Source organism: Dama dama, chromosome X, assembly GCF_033118175.1.
Source record: "Dama dama isolate Ldn47 chromosome X, ASM3311817v1, whole genome shotgun sequence".
Classification (NCBI taxonomy): Eukaryota; Metazoa; Chordata; class Mammalia; order Artiodactyla; family Cervidae; genus Dama; species Dama dama.
This window is the reverse complement of record NC_083714.1, coordinates 56,181,711-56,202,271: the sequence shown is the minus strand read 5'-3', so window position 1 is coordinate 56,202,271 and position 20,561 is coordinate 56,181,711.

Genomic DNA, 20,561 nt, shown 5'->3' with positions numbered 1-20,561 from the left:
TTTAGTCAAGTGTCCTTCCCTTCTTGGCCTGTTTAACTGTCCCTTCAAATTAAGAGGTTCAGTTATGTGGATGCTAAGACCTCTTGCTTCCAGTTCCAGGCTCCTAGGGTTCTATGTACTAAGAAAGGATTTAATCCTGATTTCACTTTTCCTTTACCCAAGTCTTTAGTGTTTCCCTCTTCTCTGTCAAGGTTCTGCATCAGGATGAACTATTTCTCCAGTTATATTAGATTCTAAACTCAGTCAGTACCATCGTTTTGCATGGCAAAGATAAAGTTTTAATAATGGCAAGGACTGCTTCCTTTCTCCCTGAGGCCACGGGATCTAGGGCATCTTCTCTTTTTTAGATCCTCTGACAGAGAGTAAAACTTGGATCTCATGCTGGCATGTCCCACAGTCGTATCCCAACTCCCTGGACTTGATCAATTAATTTAGCAAGTTGTGCTCACTCTTTTCATAGGACATCAGGCCAGTAAGAGCCCTTAGAAATCACATAGTCTATCACCCTCCCCACTGTCATCTCTTTGTTTTCCATGTATGCATGAGGATAAGGTGGCTTCCCAGGTGGCTCAGTGGTAAAGAATCTATCTACCTGCCAATGCAGGAGACATGGGTTCAAACCCTGGGTTGGGAAGACCTCTGGAGAAGGAAATGGCAACTCACTCCAGTATCCTTGCCTGGGAAATCCCATGGACAGAGGAGTTTGGTGGGTTACAGTCCATGAGGTTGCAAAAGAGTCAGAAATGACTGAGCGAATAAACAACAGCAAATGAGGACAGGAGGAGAGAGGGGACTGGCATAACACTACACAGAGGATTCACAGATCAGGATTAAAGCCAGGGGGCTCTGATACCATTCAGTGCTACTCAGCACCTGTTGTAACTCATGTTGCCAGGCATAATGCTTTATTTTATCTGACTATTCATTCTTTTTTTTTTTTCATTAAAAACAATCACAGACCCATATTGAGTGCCAAACACTGCTTGGTGCTGGGGAAAATGCTGACAGGAGCAAGCCATCTCTGTCCTAAGGTGCCCCTAGACTGTAGACTAAGGGTTGATTTTTGTAGTACCGATTTGGGCTTACTGCAACAGAACAAGTTGATTATCATCATTACCATTATCCCCACCTCCAGGCATCCACCCACCTAAACTTAGCTAACTAAGGTCTAAAATGCTTTGAAACAGAGGCAACATACAGCATTTAACACCATTTCATTGATTCACACGAATGCACAAGCATTCAGGGAGCACCTGCTGATTTGATCTTAGCAAAGATGGAATTAATCATCAAAAGAGAAAGCTCAGGTTCCTACTGAGTAGTTCTGTGCATGCTTGCTGTGAAAGGTAATCCTGTATTAACCATGGACATCCTTTGCAATGGTCATTTTCATATTTCGTTTGATTTTTTTTGTAAACTAAGAGGACAAGAGTTATTATCCCTAGCTAGGACACACTGCAGCTGAAGCTCCTGATTTCTACTGTCTTATAAATCTCTATTTTTTTTTATGAGACTCCCACATGTAACAGTTTGTTTTCTTCTAGAAAAGAGGAAATGGAAAAACAATGCTTTAACTCAGAAACATAGCTTTCTGCCCTAGCAGAAGGAGTCTTCCAGAAAAGCAACTACATCTTGGGGAAAAGATTCCAAGGAAAGAGTGACACACAAAGCAATGGGTACAAATAAGGACCAAGGTTAGGAGATAAAGGAAGAAGGAAACACCTGGGAAAGTCTGCAGTTTGTGGTGCGTGTCAGCCAAGGCCTTGTGGAAATAAAGGAGGGGCAAGCAAGTGCTGGAGAGCTGGTGGGAGTGCAAGTTCTAGAAAGGAAATGAAGGTGGGAAGAAGCAAGGGTCATGAGCCTTGGTCAGCAGACAGTCCTGTGTGGCAAGGGAGAAAAGGCAGGAAGGAGCAGGTAAGTCAGCAAGAGCCGGATAGTGGAGTTATGTCTTCTAGGGCTTTAACTTGCATAGGTTCAAATATGTCTCCTAGAAAAAGGCAGGGGACAGGGCAAAGGGGAGGTGATTGATGCTGCCTGCTCATGAATCTACTGCTCAGAGTGCATGAGCAGCAGAGATATGATCCACATGTAGTCTCAGTTGCTCTCAACTCCTCAAAACAGCTAATCTCTTATTAGATGGGAGAAGCCCTGTCCAAGCATGACTTCAGTGGTTAAACTTCAGTGATTTGCCACCACAATGGCTGTGGCTCCTGAATGCAAGCCAGAGACATCATCTGCTGCTCTACTGGCCACAGTGATCTCTTCTAGTGTTGAGGGGCAAGCTGGTGGTGATGGAATTACTGGTGCATGGTACATCAATCCTAAAGGAAATCAGTCCTGCATATTCATCGGAAGGACTGGTGCTGTAGCTGTAGCTCCAATACTTTGGCCACCTCATGCGAAGAACTGACTTATTGGAAAAGACCCTGAAGCCGGGAAAGACTGAAGACAGGAGAAGAGGGGATGACAGAGGATGAGATTGTTGGATGGCATCACCGACTTCATGGACATGAGTTTGAGTAAACTCCAGGAGTTGGTCATGAATAGGGAAGCCTGGTGTGCTGCAGTCCATGGGGTCACAAAGAGTCAGACGCGACTGATCAACTGAACTGAACTGAGAATTTCTTTTGGTGTTATATTCACAGGCATGCGGTTGCCTGTCATATCCTTTGCCCATTTCCCTCATGGAATTCGTGTCTTTTATTTACTGCTTGGAAGAGGTTTCTTTTGCATCCTAGATATTGATTCTTCACTTTTAGACACTGCAAATATCTTTCTCATCCTCTTGTTAATTTGTCTATGATGGCCACTGCTGAAAATAAATCTTTAATTTTGGTGTAGTCAAATCCATTGCCTTTTCACCTTACTGTTCATGCTCTTGTAGGATTAGTTAAGAAATCTCCCATGTTGAGGCCTCAAAGATATTCTCTCTAGCTTGCTTTTTAAATCTTTATAGTTTAACTTTTCACATTTAGTTATTTAACTCACATGAAGTTCATTTTTGTATGTTGTATAAAAAAGGCATATAAATTTCCTATTTCTCCATGCAGTATGTCATTTACTAATAATGCTTATTAGATGATCTATCTTCCCCTCATGAATCATATACTAAGATCCCACATATACATGGATGTTTCTGGACTATTTTGTTCCACTGGATTAGTTTTTAATCCCTGTGCCACTACTGCAACATTTTTTATTACTAGGGTTTTGCAATAATTCTTTTTCCCTCCAGTTTCATTGAGAAATAATTGACATACAACATTTGTATAAGTTTAAAGTGAACAACATAATGAACATACATCATGAAATGATGACCACGGTAAGTTTCATGAACATCTGTCATCTCATGTAGATACAAAATTAAAGAAATAGAAAAATCATCTTTCCTTGTGATGAGAACTTTAAGGTTTAACTCTCAATAACGTTTATATATAACATATACCAGTGTTAATTATCATGTTGTACATTGCATGCCTAGTAATTTGTTTATAACTGGAAGTTTGTACCTTTAGACAGCCTTCATCCAACTCCCCCTTCCCCAAAACTTCACCTCTGGTGGCCACAAATCTGATCTCTTTTTCTGTGAGTTTGCTTGTTCATTTGTTTTTGAAGTATGATTGACCTACAATGCTATGTTAGTTCCTGGTACACAACATTCTGATTCAATATTTCTATATATTTCAAAATGATCATCACAATTAGTTTAGTTACCACGTGTCAACATACAAAGATATTACACAGTTATTGACTATATTATACACACTGTACATTTTGTACTCATGACTCATTTATCTTGTAACTTGATGTTTTTACCTCTTAATTTCCATCATGTATTTCTCTCATTCTTCCACCCTCTCCCCTCTGGCAACTACTTACATATTCTCAGTATCTATGACTCTGTTTCTCTTTGGTTATGTTTGTTCAGTTCATTTGTGTGTTTTTTAGATACCACATATAAGTGAAATAATGTTATTTATCTTTCACTAACTTATTAATATTTCACTTAGCATAATGCCCTTTAGGTCTATCAGTGCTGCTGCAAATGGCACGATTTCATTCTTTTAATGGTTGAGTAGTATTTCATTATATATATATATATATACATACCACACCTTCTTTATTTATTCATCTTTTGATGGACACTTAGAGTGCTTTCATACTTTGGCTATTGTAAATAGTATTGTTATGAACATAGGGGTGCATATATCTTTTCTAATTAGTGCTTTGCTTTCTTCATTTGCAATGGGCTTTCAAAATAGGCATAGTGCCTCTGAATGTCAATTTGCATCTCAGCTTCCATCGATACACACCATTTTCAGTATCTTTTCTGGGATAGAGTGATGGGAAGTGCCTTTACAGCAATTTTGTATAGGAAGTATTCCCAATGTCAAGATCTGCCGGTTTGGTTATATTCTTAGTGGGTTCTAGCAAACAAGCTACTTTCTCTGCAAGCAACCAGTGGTTGTCAGTTAGTCCTATTATTGGTATTGTTACCTCCAAAGTGCAGAATAAAGGCTTTTCTTTCTACAACTCTCTCTTTAACACATAGCAGCTGCTGCTCCATCTTATTTGAACATCTTATATAAGTACATGATGAAGCACTTCCCAAATTCTATATGACATACAAGTAGAATGGTCCATTACCTTTCTGCTGAGAGTCTGCAGTTCCGATATGTTACTTGTGGAACTTTCTAAATGTATCTGAACCATCATGTGAGAAAATTACTATTTTCCCACCATGAACAAACTAAGTGTAAACTTAGTAACCTTGGACTTTTGTCCTTTATATCCATTTAGGCCATGAGTCGTTCAAGGAAAACTCGTATTTGAGAATTCTTCATACCTATTGATTATTATTATTATTCCTTCTTGTGTGATTATGTCTAGGAAAAGAAGCCTCAAAAGCAAACCCTTTTGGGAAGGCAGTTTACTTGCAGAAAAGTTTTGCAAGACAGTCAAGGCTCTAAAAGGAGTATACAGGTGTTTAAAGGTGGAGGGGGGGAAGTATAAACAAAAACTACAAAATTAACAAGGTGGTTACTGAGTTTACATTTAGTTTATAGTGGAAAATGATAATTTTCTCACATGATTACAAACATAGCATATCTGTAGGCACCAGCATTCTGTATAAAAGAAGGGATTTTTTTTTTTTTGTCAGTAGCTGGAAAAGTCTTAAGACAGGAAAGTCTTAAGGATTGACTTATTTTGGAGGGAAGCTCTAACTAGATAGGGTGACTCTGGTTTTTATTAGTCTGTTTATCTCAGGTTGTAAAATGTTTCCTCTCCCTCCTGACTGGAATGTGAGTCTATATTAATTATAATGACTTCAGAACTAGGTAGCATTTCTGCATCCTCATGACCAATACAAATTCCAAAGGAGGAAGAATATAAAAGAAATTGATAGGGAAAAAAAGTTACCCAAATAATAAAACAAGAAAACTTCCCTGAGCTGAAGAAAAATATAAGCCTTAATTTGAAAGAGCCTATCAGGCAACCAGAATAGTAAAGGAAATTTTAAAAAACCATCAGAGCAGATTAACATGAAATTCAAAACACTAGTCACAAAGAGTAGATCCTAAATGAATCCAAAGAGCAGGGGAAACAGTTTACATTAAAAGGAACAGGTTTTCAAAATCAGAGGGAAAGTTATTTTTGACCTAAAATTCCAAGTCTTGAAAATTATCAAAGATGAGAATAGAATTTAAAATTACATTAAAATATTAATTAAATAGATTAAATTAATTAAATCCCCATGCACTTGTTCTTAGTATGTTCTTTGACTGTGTGTGAAAAAGTTAGGCATAAATCAAGTTAACCCAATAGTGGAGATCAGTGAAGGTAAGTCCTGGGATGACAGTGGAGACTTGACAGGTCTCAGTTCAGTACAGCTCAGTTCAGTCGCTCAGTCGTGTCTGACTCTTTGCAACCCCATGGGCCGCAGCACGCCAGGCTTCCCTATCCATCACCAACTCCAGGAGTTTACCCAAACTCATGTCTGTTGAGTCGGTGGTGCCATCCAACCATCTCATCCTCTGTCATCCCCTTCTCCTACGGCCTTCAATCTTTTCTAACATCAGGGTCTTTTCAAATGAGTCAGTTCTTCACATCAGGTGGCCAAAATATTGGAGTTTCAGCTTCAACATCAGTCCTTCCAATGAATATTCAGGACTGATTTCCTTTAGGATGGACTGGTTGGATCACCTTGCAGTCCAAGGGACTCTCAGGAGTCTTCTCCAACAGCACAGTTCAAAACTGTTAATTCTTCAGTGCTCAGTTTTCTTTATAGTTCAGTTCTCACATTCATACATGACTACTGCAAAACCATAGCCTTGACTAGACAGACCTTTGTTGGCAAAGTAATGTCTCTGCTTTTTAATATGTTGTCTAGGTTGGTCATAATTTTCCTTCCAAGGAGCAAGCATCTTTTTTTTCCACTTATTTTTATTAGTTGGAGGCTAATTACTTTACAATATTGTAGTGGTTTTTGCCATACATTGACATGAATCAGCTATGGATTTACATGTGTTCCCCATCCCAATCCCCCCTCCCACCTCCCTCTCCATCCCATCCCTCTGGGTCTTCCCAGTGCACCAGCCCTGAGCACTTGTCTCATGCATCCAACCTGGGCTGGTGATCTGTTTCACCCTTGATAGTGAAGTAAGCCAGAAAGATAAAGACCAATACAGTATACTAATGCATATATATGGAATTTAAAAAGATGATAACAATAACCCTATATGCAAAACAGAAAAAGAGACACAGATGTACAGAACAGACTTTTAGACTCTGTGGAAGAAGGCAAGGGTGGGATGTTCAGAGAGAACAGCATTGAAGCAAGCATGTTTTAATTTCATGGCTGCAGTCACCACCTGCAGTGATTTTGGAAACCCCCCAAAATAAAGTCAGCTTTATTTTTCCAACAGGGGAAACTGTTTCCATTGCTTCTCCATCTATTTGCCATGAAGTGATGGGACCAGATGCCATGATTTTAGGGTTCTGAATGTTGAGCTTTAAGCCAACTTTTTCACTCTCCTCTTTTACTTTCATCAAGAGGCTCTTTCGTTCTTCTTCACTTTCTGCCATAAGGGTGGTGTTATCTGTATATATAAGGTTATTGATATTTCTTCTGGCAATCTTGATTCCAGCTTCTGTTTCATCCAGCCTAGCGTTTCTCATGATGTACTCTGCATATAAGTTAAATAAGCAGGGTGACAATACACAGCCTTGACGTGCTCCTTTCCTGATTTGGAACCATTCTGTTGTTCCATGCCCAGTTCTAATTGTTGCTTCCTGACCTGCATACAGATTTCTCAAGAAGCAGGTAAGGTGGTCTGGTATTCCCATCTCTTTCAGAATTTTCCAGAGTTTGTTGTGGTCCACACAATCAAAGGCTTTGGCATAGTCAATAAAGTGGAAGTAGATATTTTTCTGGAATTTTCTTGCTTTTTCAATGATCCAATGGATGTTGGCAATTTGATCTCTGGTTCCTATGCCTTTTCTAAATCCAGCTTGAACATCTGGAAGTTCATGGTTCACGTACTGCTGAAGCCTGGTTTGGAGAATTTTGAGCCTTACTTTACTAGCATGTGAGATGAGTGCAATTGTGTGGTAGTTTGAGCATTCTTTGGCATTGCCTTTCTTTGGGATTGGAGTGAAAACTGACATTTTCCAGTCCTGTGGCCACTATGGAGTTTTCCAAATTTACTGGCATATTGAGTGTAGCATTTTCACAGCATCATCTTTTAGGATTTGAAATAGCTCAACTGAAATTCCAGGAAGATAGAGGCTTCAGAAGGGAGTCTCTGGGAATAAAGGATTCCCTGGTGCCTCAGATGGTAAAGAATTTGCCTGCAGTGCGGGAGACCCAGATTCATTCTATTCCTGGGTCAGGAAGATCCCCTGGGGAAGGAAATGGCAACCCACTCCAGTATTCTTGCCTGGAGAATTCCATGGACAGAGGAATCTGGTGGACTACAGTCCATGAGGTCACAAAGAGTCAGACCCCACTGAGCAACTAACACTTAAGAACATAGATCATTCTAAGAAGGAGATAAAAGCAAACAGAAAAGGGACAGATATGCAAATAGAGCCTCCAGGAAAGCAAAAAAAAAAAGTTGTACTAAGAATATAATAATATATTTCAGAGCTGTGCAGAATATTTCATAGCTATAATAATGCAGATATTGTAAATAGATTTTTAACTTTTTAAACCAAATATAGACAAAACACTTATACAACAGGATGTTAAACACCATTAACCTTGACAGGAAAAAAGTACAAGTACAGAAGCAGCAATGGGTAGGTAGAAAAAGGGAAGTAGAAATGTCAGGAAGAGTAAGAGTATTATATCTTCATTCACCATGGAGAGTCAAGGGATTTTATGGACAGCTCAAGAAACAGGGAATGAAAGTGTAAGTACAGGAATTCCTCGTTATCTGAGTCTAATCCATTCCTGTGAGCATGTCAGAAAGTAAATGTTCAGATAGCAGGAGACTTTCTCCATTATTTAAATGGAAAAGAACACTGCATTCAAAGTCCATTCAAAAACTCCAAACCACTTCTCTAAATATTGCTAAAACACTCTGAAACATCCACAAAACAACCCATCAAAGACCTCTGCATAATATAAAGCATCTTAGATACCAATTACCTAATTATTTAACAGGAACTCATTAGTGGGTATGTTTGTGCACAGTAGGCAATGATACTAGCATATTGGATATGAACTTGATTTCCCTGTGTCTTTTAATGATGTTTACTGTATCAAAATAAACAATGTAATGACACAGTACAGATAGTATCTAAATCAGACCAGGTTTGATTAGCCTCCTAGGAACTTGACTGAAGTAAACACTGGACCAATTAAGGGCTAAAACCTATTCACCATTGTAACGAAAAGAATAAAATACCTAGGAATGAATTACCTAAAGAAGCAAAAGACCTATATATAGAAAACTATAAAATACTGATGAAAGAAGTCAAAGATGACATAAATAGATGGAGAAATATACCATGCTTGTGGATTCAAAGAATCAATATAGTGAAAATGAGTATACTACCAAAGTTACCTTTAGATTCAACACAATCCCTATCAAGCTAACAACAGTATTTTTCACAGAACTAGAACAAATAACCTCACAGTTTGTATGGAAACACAAAAATCCTTGAATAGCCAAAGTAATCTTGAGAGAGAAGAATGAAACAGAAGGAATCATGTTTCCTGACTTCAGACTACACTACAAAGCTACAGTCATCAAGAGAGTATGGTACTGGCACAAAGACAGAAATATAGATCAATGGAACAAAATAGAAAGCCCCAGAGATAAATCCACACACATATGGATGTGTTATCTTTGACAAAGGAGGCAAAAATATACAATGAAGAAAAAATAATCTCTTTAACAAGTGGTGCTGGGAAAACTGTTCAACCACATGTGAAAGAATGAAACTAGAACACTTTCTAACACCATACACAAAAATAAACTCCAAATGGATTAAAGATCTAAATGTAAGAACAGAAACTGTAAAATTCTTAGAGGAAAGCATAGACTGAACACTCTCTGACAAAAATCACAGCAAAATCTTCTTTGACCCACATCCCAGAGTAATGGAAATAAAAAACAAAAATAAACAAATGGGACCTAATTAAACTTAAAAACTTTTGCACAACGAAGGAAACTATAAGCAAGGTGAAAAGACATCCTTCAGAATGGGAGAAAATAATAGCAAATGAAGCAACTGACAAAGAATTGATCTCCAAAATATACAAGCAGCTCATGTAGCTCAATACCAGAAAAACGAACAACCCAATAAAAAAGTGGGTCAAAGAACTAAACAGACATTTCTCCAAAGAAGACATACAGATGGCTATTAAACACATGAAAAGATGCTCAACATCACTCATTATTAGAGAAATGCAAATCAAAATCACAATGAGGTATCATCTCACACCAGTCAGAATGGCTGCTATCAAAAAGTCTGCAAACAATAAATGCTGGAGAGGGTGTGGAGAAAAGGGAAACCTTTTACACCTTGGTGGAAATGCAAACTGGTACAGTCACTATGGAGAATATTGTGGAGATTTCTTTTAAAAGTGGAAATATAACTGCCACATGACCCAGCAATCCCACTGCTGGGCATCCACACTGAGGAAACCAGAATTGAAAGAGACCCATGTACCCCAATGTTCACTGCAGCACTACTTACAATAGCTAGGACATGGAAGCAACCTAGATGTCCACTGGCAGATGAATGGATAAGGAAGTTGTGGTACATATACACAATGGAATATTACTCAGCTATAAAAAAAGAACATATTTGGGTCAGTTCTAATGAGGTGGATGAGCCTATTATACAGAGTGAAGTAAGTCAGAAAGAGAAACACCAATGCAGTATATTAATGTATATGCATGTAATTTACAAAGATGGTAATGATGATCCTATATGCAAGGCAGCAAAAGAGACACAGATGTAAAAAACAGACTATTGGACTATGTGGGAGAAGGTGAGGGTGGGATGATACGAGAGAATGGCATTGAAACATGTTTATTACCATATGTAAAATAGATGACCAGTGCAAGTTCCATGTATGAATCAGGGTATTCAAAGCTGGTGCTCTGAGCCAACCCAGAGGGATGGGATGAGGAGGGAGGTGGGAGGGGGCTTCAGGATGGGGGGACACATGTGCACCTGTGGCTGATACATGTTGATGTATGGTAAAAACCATCATAATATTGTAAGGTAATTATCCTCCAATTAAAATAAATAAATAAATAAATAAAAATTTAAAACCCTGTAGGGTAAGGGTAGGGTGGATAACTATAATGCCTAGTATATTTAAACAAGGCTTTAACCTCTCTCTCATTGGAGTAGTCCATGACCTAAACACTTTGGCTGACATTGTATGGGGATTCATTAGAGCAATTGTTCACTTCTTGTCCACAGCAAGTGTATGGATAAACATTTTTACATAGGCTTATAGCCAATCATTGGGTAGTGAGAGCTCAGATAACTAGGTAAAGCCAACCCATAAAGCAGGCAAAGGTAGTTTACTATAGCTGTGTGGGGTAGGGAGGGAAGAAAGCACATGTAGGTAATGTCACTGAGTTAAAGCCTCACTTTCCACAGCTGTCAATAATACCATCAAACTGATTAAGCACCAAACAGCAGTGGAAACAGATAATTTAGAAATGTGGTACAAGTTCTCAGAAGATAAAAAGTAGAATCAGGCAGAAGAATTCAAAGGGATCCTTCTGGGAAGTAGGACTAGGGTCATGTAAGGGACTATTGGTTTTCACTATTAATTCTTTATGTTGTTTGACTTTTAAAAGCCCAGTGCACATATTTTTGCTAAAAATAAATTTGAATATTTGTTTTTTTAAGGCAAATCTGCCAAGTCATGCCATAGCTAAAATATCTTTCAAAGTTGCTTTCCTTCTGCCTCATTCACTTCACTCTTTCTGGAATATTACTCAGCCGTTAAAAAGAATTCATTTGAATCAGTTCTAATGAGATGGATGAAACTGGAGCCCATTATACAGAGTGAAGTAAGCCAGAAAGATAAAGAACATTACAGCATACTAACACATATATATGGAATTTAGAAAGATGGTAACGATAACCCTACATGCAAAACAGAAAAAGAGACACAGAAATACAGAACAGACTTTTGAACTCTGTATGTGTGTAGTAGTTTTATGACCATATGTATTACATGTGCTTATAAATACCTCTAATGTACCTTTCAGAATGGATATCAGGGCTTTCCTGGTGGCTCAGTGGTAAAGAATCTGCCTGTCAATGCAGGAGACATGGGTTTGATCCTTGATCCAGGAAGATTCCACATGCTGCAGAGCAACTGAGCCCAGGCACCTCAACTATTGAGCCCACGTGTCGCAACTTGAAGTCTGTGTGCCCTGGAGCCCATGCTCTGCAACAGGAAAAGCCACCACAATAAGAAATCTGTAGCCCCTGCTCACCGCAACTAGAGAAATGCCCTTGCAGGAACGAAGACTCAGCACAGCCAAAAATAAATAAATAAAATTAAGAAAAAAAAAGAATGGCTATCATATCCATTCCCTTAAATAAAAATGTTCTCTATGTAGTGAATATCACTCTTATAAAAATTTTATTACATGTGTTTTTGTTTTCTTTAATTTGTTTTTAATTGAGATACAATTGATATATAAGTGTATAAATTTCAGGTGTACATTGTGTTGATATGATACATTTAACATATTGCAATATGATTACCACCATATCTTTAGCTAATACCATGTCACAATAAAGAAATTATTGTTTCTTTAATGTGGTGAGAACATTTAAGATCGAGTCTCAGCAATTTTGAAGTGTATAACACAATATTGTTGTCTATAATCACTATGCTGTGCATTAGATTTCCAGAACATATTCATCTTCTAGTTGCAACTTTGTAGCACTTAATACCTCCTGAACTTCCCATTCTACTTTCTGTTTCTACAGTTTCAGGATATGATACAATATCTGTCTTTGTCTGGCTTATCTCACTAAACATAATGCTCTCAAGGACCACCCCTGTTGTTGTAAATGGCAGAATTTTCTTCCTTCTCGTGGGTGAATAATATTCCATTGTACACATATGCCACATCTTCTTTATTCATTCATCCATTGATAGACACAGAGGTTTCACAGGTATGTTATGGTCTGAACAGTATTTTGTTAGAAGGGATGTCCTTCCTCCTATCAAAGGCTGATCAACACACCTCTTTCTGAATCCAATCCCTTCTCACTTTCTAAGCGATCTTGCTGCATTGGTTATGTCCTCCCATTTTGTGCACGTTTAACATCTCCCTTTCTAACTGGATCTTTCCTCTCAGGATTGAAATATTCTCTATCTCGCATCTTAAAAATTCCTCTTCCTTTAATCCATATCTCCCTCCAGCTATTGTCCTTTCTTCACTCTATATATTTAAAAAAAATTTACTCTTTATGTTTAAAAGATTCTTTACTCTTTACATTTTAAAAAAGGTAGTCTACACACCTCTCTCCACCTATTCCCATATGTCTTCTCTCCTGTCAGTCTGAAAAATCTGTTTTTGTGAGGGTAAGTAGAGATCTCCCTGTTGCCATATCCAGTGGACACTCTCAAGCATTACTCTCACTGGACTTCGATTTCCAGCTTCTAATAGGACCAGCAGTGCCTCTTCTACCAGGGGACTGACGATACCCTATGGGTCCCAAGATCTCCCAGTGCTGAGCCATTGGCATTTCAGTACAATGACTGGAAACAGTTGACACCCCAAATCCTGACTGCCAGGCACCAAATGACTTGTTCTTTCCCCCAGTAAACAGGACAAAAAGGGTGACCCGCAATGTAGAGGCATCCCTGTCCTATGATTCAGGGTCATTTTCTGGGCCCAACAGCATCCTGATCCCAGCACATCTCTCTTTGAGAATATAGGATGAACAGGGTGTGTGCTGTCTCCCCCAAGTTCATATGTTAAAGCTCTAAGTCCTTGTACTTCAGAATGTAACTGTATTTGGTGATAGGGTCTTTACAGAGATAATTAATGTAAAATGATATCATTAGAGATATTAGTCGCTCAGTCATGTCTGAGGAGAAAGCAATGGCACCCCACTCCAGTACTCTTGCCTGGAAAATCCCATGGTCAGAGGAGCCTGGTAGGCTGCAGTCCATGGGGTCGTGAAGAGTCGGACACGACTGAGCGACTTCACTTTCACTTTTCACTGTCATGCATTGGAGAAGGAAATGGCAACCCACTCCAGTGTTTTTGCCTGGAGAATCCCAGGGACGAAGAAGTCTGGTGGGCTGCCATCTATGGGGTCGCACAGAGTCGGACATGACTGAAGCGACTTAACAGCAGCAGCAGCAGTCGTGTCCAACTGTTTGTGATCCTATGGACTGTAGTCTGCCAGGCTCCTCTGTCCATGGAATTTTCCAGGAAAGAATACTGGAGTGGGTTGCCATTTCCTCCTCCATATCTTCCCCACCCAGGGATTGAACCCATGCATTGGAGGCAGATTCTTTACCATCTGAGCCACCAGGGAAGCCAAGTAAACTCATACATAGTGGAAACTGTATTTTCTATTCTCAAGCTCTTTGTTGGCTATTTAAGTTTCCCTTTTTTCATAAAGCCTGTTTATGAACTCAGTGGTACTTAACCTTGTGCATGTATCAGTAACCCTTGGACAGCAGATTAAAATACAGACTGCAGGACACTACCCCAGAGTTTGTGATTCATAAGGTCTTGGGTGGAGCCTGAGAATTATTGTAACAAACTTCCATGGGATGCTGATGCTACTGGTCCAGGGATCACCTGTGTAATTCTGTGGGGTTGGCTAAGCCTTGGTGCCCACATAGGTAATAACCCATGTGTGACTTACCTGGCATGATAATGATGATGACAAAGGAATGTACGTGCCATGACAAGTAGTTAAGGAGAACGCAATAAGCAAAAATGGCACCTTAAGCCCCATCCCAAGCTTTGTTGATAGTATTATGAGCAGAAGCAGTCAGCAACTGTTGTGCTTGGAGCTAAGTGGTCAGGGAGTAGGGGTGGCAGACATACCCTAATGTGACCTTCAATGAGTTACACTTTTGTATAACCCTTCCCACACCTGAAACAATAGAGTATGGCAAAGATAATAAGAGGTAATTTTCATGGTTACATCATGTTACTAGACTGCATTCTAGCAAACTGGAGAGATTCTACTGCTGGCTTTGAAGAAGCAAACAGCTATGCTGTGACTGCCTCAGCCTCTAGGACCTTGGGGAAGCCTACAGTTAAGAAGCAGCAAAAATCAGGGCCCTCAATCTACAGCATAAAGAATGAATTCTGTTAGCAGCTACGGGAGCTTGGAAAAGGACTTAAACTCCAGATGAGAAGGCAACCTGACTGATAACTTCACTGTGGCCTCGTGAGAGCCCGAGCAGAGGACTTGAATGGTATCCAGACTCTTGACCCACGGAAGCAGAGTTAATAAACGTGTGCTGTTTACAATAGCTAAACTTGTGATCATTTGTTACGCAGCAATATAAAACTAATACAGGGCGAGAGGGGGTGGGAGTGGGATAAATATAGCCAGTTGCTGTCCAACAAATAGGCCAGTCCCTTTGCCCCAAGTGATGCTGCTTTGTTCCCAGGCCTGAGGCAAGCAGTTGCTTCTGAGGAGGCCCCACACTGGGAGAAGCTGGAGAATATCAGGCTGAGCCGAAAGTGAAGGCTGATACAAACACTTTTTTTTGCACAGAATTAATTGGCAACTTTGAGCCTTCTAAGTTTAGCAGTGCCACCTCAGCATCGCACCACTTTTGACATTCAGTGAGTCAGGAACCCAGGAGGCAGCTTGCATGTGTGTGGTGGGAATACACCTTGTAATATACCATGCACTAAGAAGCAGAGGTTTATAGGAAAGGAATCACTAACTATAAGACGCTCATTTAGTTGCCTTCATGCCTAGGTTGCAGTTCTTCCTGCTCCTGGGGAAAGGCTCCCAACTGGAGCACTAGTGCCCATTCTGACATGGCCTGGATTTTATCACACAGGGTTGTTCACTCACTATTTTCTTATGAAATCCAGTTTCCAGAGTCAGTGTTCATTATTTGAATATATAGACCTAGTGAAAGGTAAGTCACAGGAAAAGCCTATCCCAAGGTAGAGGAGGGGAATGAGCAGTGGTAGTTCCTGATTTGGGGTTGAATTGAATGCCTCCAGATTTATAGGTTGAAGCCCTAAACCTCAGTACTTCAGAAGTAGCACTGTTTGCAAACAGGGTGATTGCAGATGTAATCAGTTACAGTAGGATGAGGTCACATGGGGGTAGGAGGGGTCCCTGGTTCAAAATGACTGGAATCCTTACAAGAAGAAATCTGAACACAGAGAAGGCTGTGGGAAGACCAACACAGAGATTGGGGTGATGTGTCTACAAGCCTAGGAAAGGCCTGGTAGAGACTTCTCTCACAGGCATCAGAGGAAAAACTCTGCCAATAGCTTAATCTTAAGCTTCTAGTCTCCAGAACTGGGAGACAATACATTTCTGTCTTTTTTAAGCCACCCAATCTGTGATACTTTGGGATGGAAGCCCCAAGCAAATGAATACAGCATTGGATGGGGTATGATCCCTCCCAGTCCTTTGACTAACTCCACCTGGGCCCTTCTCAGGAACATACAGATTCTCTATTAGTCAAGGCAATTAATGCTAGCTGCTATATAAACAACTCCTGATCTCAGTGGCTTAACACAATACAAGTGTATTTCTCACACATAAGACAGTCTGATGGCACTTTGGTGGCTCTCTTGGGTAGTTGTTCTCTAAGTGGTGACTCAGAGATCTAGCCTCCAGTAACTAGTGCCTTTGGGAGTCCTCTACTGAATCCTTTTCAACTGACTGGCTGAGAAACAGAGTACAGAGAAGGCACATCCACTCTTAACTCCCTTGAGATTGTCAGATCCTGGGGCAAGGTGATGAGTACTCCCTGGGTAAGAGGTACTAATATCCTTGTTGCCTCCAGTGTAACAGATGGGTGTGGCTACCACATGCATTTAAGAACAGTTGGAAATAGAGTGGTATATAGAAACTGTTCGCTAATACCTGGATCTTCTCTCCTTGGAAACATAGCTTAGCTACACTTCCCTGCTCCCCTGTAGTTATGTGGGCCATACAAGTAAGCTTGTGCAAATGGAGGGGTCTCTAGGTCTTTTTGAAGTTCCAATCCCACAGGGACCTGAACTCTATTCCTAGCTCATCTGCTCAGTAGCGGCTGCATGACCTTAGACTGTTAAATCAAATGACTGCCTTGGGAGAGATTAAGATCTTGGTTGAAGCAGAAGTGGGACCAAGAAAGTAAGTCATTTGTGTGAATTTGATCAGAGAGGGCTGACTCTTGACAGAGTGCTGGGAGGAAGGATTATCGGGCAAATTTCATGATAGATTACCTACTATCTGTGTACTGAGCCATACCCTCCTATCAGTATTGCCTTTATTACTATAGATATAAAGAGAAAGATCAGTAAAAAAATTCTTAGCTCCTGTAATCTTCCCGATTTCCTATTTCTACTATATTTTCTCCTTTCTTACATTTCATTTTTTTTTTGTATGCAACATGTATTCCTGGCTGGGATACCATTGGTTTAAATAAGCCAGTTGTTTCTACAGAAATGGACAAGTTGACAAGGACAAGTGTTAGGTTGCGCTGCCTCCTGAAGTCTGTTAGGCTCTGTCTCTGTTTCTGCCCGTCTCTGTCTCTGTCCCTCTCTTTTGCTCTATTCTTTCTTTTTCTTCCCTTGCCTGGGAATGCAGAAATGTCAGTTCCCACACTGAACCTCTAATCTCAATAGCGTGCTGCAGTATTTTGAACAAGGTTGCAACACTTAACCTTTATTCTCTAGAAATCAAACTGACAAACAAGAAAGGTAAAAATAGAAAGGTAAAAGGTAAAAAGGTAAAAATAGAAAACCCCTTCAATCCACTTGGACTCCACTGTTATCTCTCTCGTGTGTTTGTTGCTGTGGAGTAGCTTAACAGGTCAGACTTGTTGATTTCCAGTGCATTCATCTTTTCAGGGTTCTAGTATACCACTCCAAGTTCACTTCCACCTTTTATAGTCTTATTTAGAATAGTATTACTTGTATATTTTTATTAGCATTTATACCCTTACTTTTGAGTGATTCTGTGAATCATTCTATTCGTGAACTCTTCCCAGATTCTTAATATGATCCATGCACTAATTTGGGGTTTATGGGAAACAGACACAGGATGGACTTGCTGCTGCTGCTAAGTCATGTCAGTTGTGTCCGACTCTGTGAGACCCCATAGATGGTAGCCCACCAGGCTCCCATCCCTGGGACTCTCCAGGTAAGAATACTGGAGTGGGTTGCCATTTCCATTCTCCAATGCATGAAAGTGAAAAGTGAAAGTGAAGTCGCTCAGTCGTACCCAACTCTTTGCGACCCCATGGACTGTAGCCTACCAGGCTCCTTCATCCATGGGATTTCCCAGGCAAGAGTACTGGAGTGGGGTGCCATTGCTTTCTCTGACAGGATGGACTTAGGAACGTGAAAAGTTGCTTGTGTAGTAACACCTGTGAAAAGAGAGAGAATGGGAGTAGAACTGGGCAGAGGGAGCAAACAGACTGCAGTATAGACTCGAGAAATTCTCTAACCCCTCAAAGGGGAGATAAACATGAAGACTTACTCTTACTCACAGGACTCCTGCTGAGATGTCTTGCTAAGTCCTGCTGTATGGAACCAGGTGGGTCCTTGTACTATTACAATAATTACTAATACTTATACTGTATTATTTTGCTTAGTCATTAGTTGGGGCCATCCTGTGAAGAGCGTGACTGGCTCACATGCTGAGGTGGGCTCTGAAGGAGCTCATGACTAGCGAATGTCAGTTTTCAGCCAGGCAGGAAGTCCCTTCTTGAAGATGTTCTAAGTGGCATGTCCCCATATCCATCAAACACCCTAAATGTTTAATATCAATTTTATGAGAACCAAAGGACATATTTTCCTTGTAATTTTTAAGGGTTGAACTTATGCTTCTGGAATTTTGGGTCAGCTAAACATTCTTCAAAAGCCCTCCTACTACAATAAGCTCAGAGATGTATAAAATATAATAAATATCTTGGTTGAGTTCAGGAGAAACTTACATGCTAGTACCAAGTATTCTGAGTATAGGTGAGAAAGCAGAAGATACACTTGGCCCATCTCACAGACTCCTTCAGGCTTAGCACTCAATACTCTTCCTGCTTCATTTACTTCACCACAGAGGTCACTCTTAGGCCAGTATATTCATGCCAGGAATCAGAGCCAAGAACTGATCCTGGAGCTCTCCTTTCAAGACATCTGGTTTTAGTGTAGCTTCATGATGATTGTCCGGAGAAGGCAATGGCAACCTACTCCAGTACTCTTGCCTGGAAAATCCCATGGATGAAGGAGCCTGGTAGGCTGCAGTCCATGGGGTCGTGAAGAGTCGGACACGACTGAGCGACTTCACTTACACTTTTCACTTTCATGCATTGGAGAAAGAAATGGCAACCCACTCCAGTGTTCTTGCCTGGAGAATCCCAGAGATGGGGGAGCCTGGTGGGCTGCCGTCTATGGGGTCGCACAGAGTCGGACATGACTGAAGCGACTTAGCAGCAGCAGCAGCAGCATGATGATTGTAAGCGACTTAAGTCTTTCAGAAAATGTCATTAGACATTTTCATCCCCTGGAATTTTGTCAGAAAACTGTGGGGGTGAGATTGAGTGGCGATGCATCAGTGTTTATATGGACCTCCAGTTGGGGCTTAATTTCTAGTTGAAAGAGAAATCTGAGTCATAGCGCTCAAGCCTCAATAAGCACTTTGCTTGTAAGCACATTCTTGCTAAATGGGGGTATTCATATACTTTATATAAGGGTTAGAGTTTTTAATTGAAAAGCTAGTGGATTTCCTTCTCCTGAATGTCAGTCAGCCTTAGCTGACTGTGAATATTCTACTTTCTTCTCCAAGCATCACAAACAGTTCAGTCTCCTGGGATAGAGATTCTGCTATTAAATAAAATCATTCAACTATGCTACTGATCCTCAATTAGATATGTATAGATGAGAAAGTAGAACTTGGGAAAATCTATTCAAATTATACATTCCCTGCCCCTCTTCTCCTCTCCTGGTCCCACACCCATCTGCTCCAAATAAAATCACTAATCTATGCAATCATTACCCCTCTCTTATCATTCTTATTTCCAATGGTTTACGAGCCTCGTGATTCAGTTTTGAGGTTCTCTCAGTGAAAACATTCACATGGGCTTGAACTTGAGGCAGATTTCAGAAATGGGGGCTTCAGGCATTTGAGTTAATCTTTAGGGTTATCTGGCAGCCACACTTGTTCACTACATGCTGAGAAGTGTATTAAGTCATATCTGTAGGTAATTCTAGAGTTGAGACATACTATCCATGGGGAACACTAGCCTTTCAGATGTGCAGTGAGGCCAGCTATGTTGGCTTAAACTGACAATTTTACTATCTCAGAATGTACTGTAGGTAGGGCAACTGGTAACTGGAGAACTTCCCTTGAGCTTCACCTGAGTGGCCAGGACTTGATACCTGCTAGTGAATCATCTTGATGCCGATGGCTTGCTTTCTTAGTATTTAAATTTCCCATTATTGTACTTGTACCACCCATTGGGAGATTAAATGTCTACTAGACTTGAACCCTTCTCATCCCATCTCTCTGAGCTATAGCTATTGCTACATAGCACTTTAACCCTCCAGAGCAAACTGTTTTCTAGAATGTAGAGTAGGGCTTGTCATCCATGTACCTGTTTTGCTATACTAATCCAGCATAGTTTCAGGTCTCAGTCTCATTCAGCCCATCTTGTCGTATGATAAACCAAGTCATACTTGGCCCCATCCTTAGCTAGAACAGAAATACCCATAAAAATGGGAGGATGAGTGAGTTGAAACCATAGCTCTTCTAATGTAAATTCAAATGCACATAAAACTGTTGAGGAGAAGTGACAACTGGGGGAAAGCTGATTTTACTTTAAAAGTGAATAAATGGTCATTTTTAGAAAA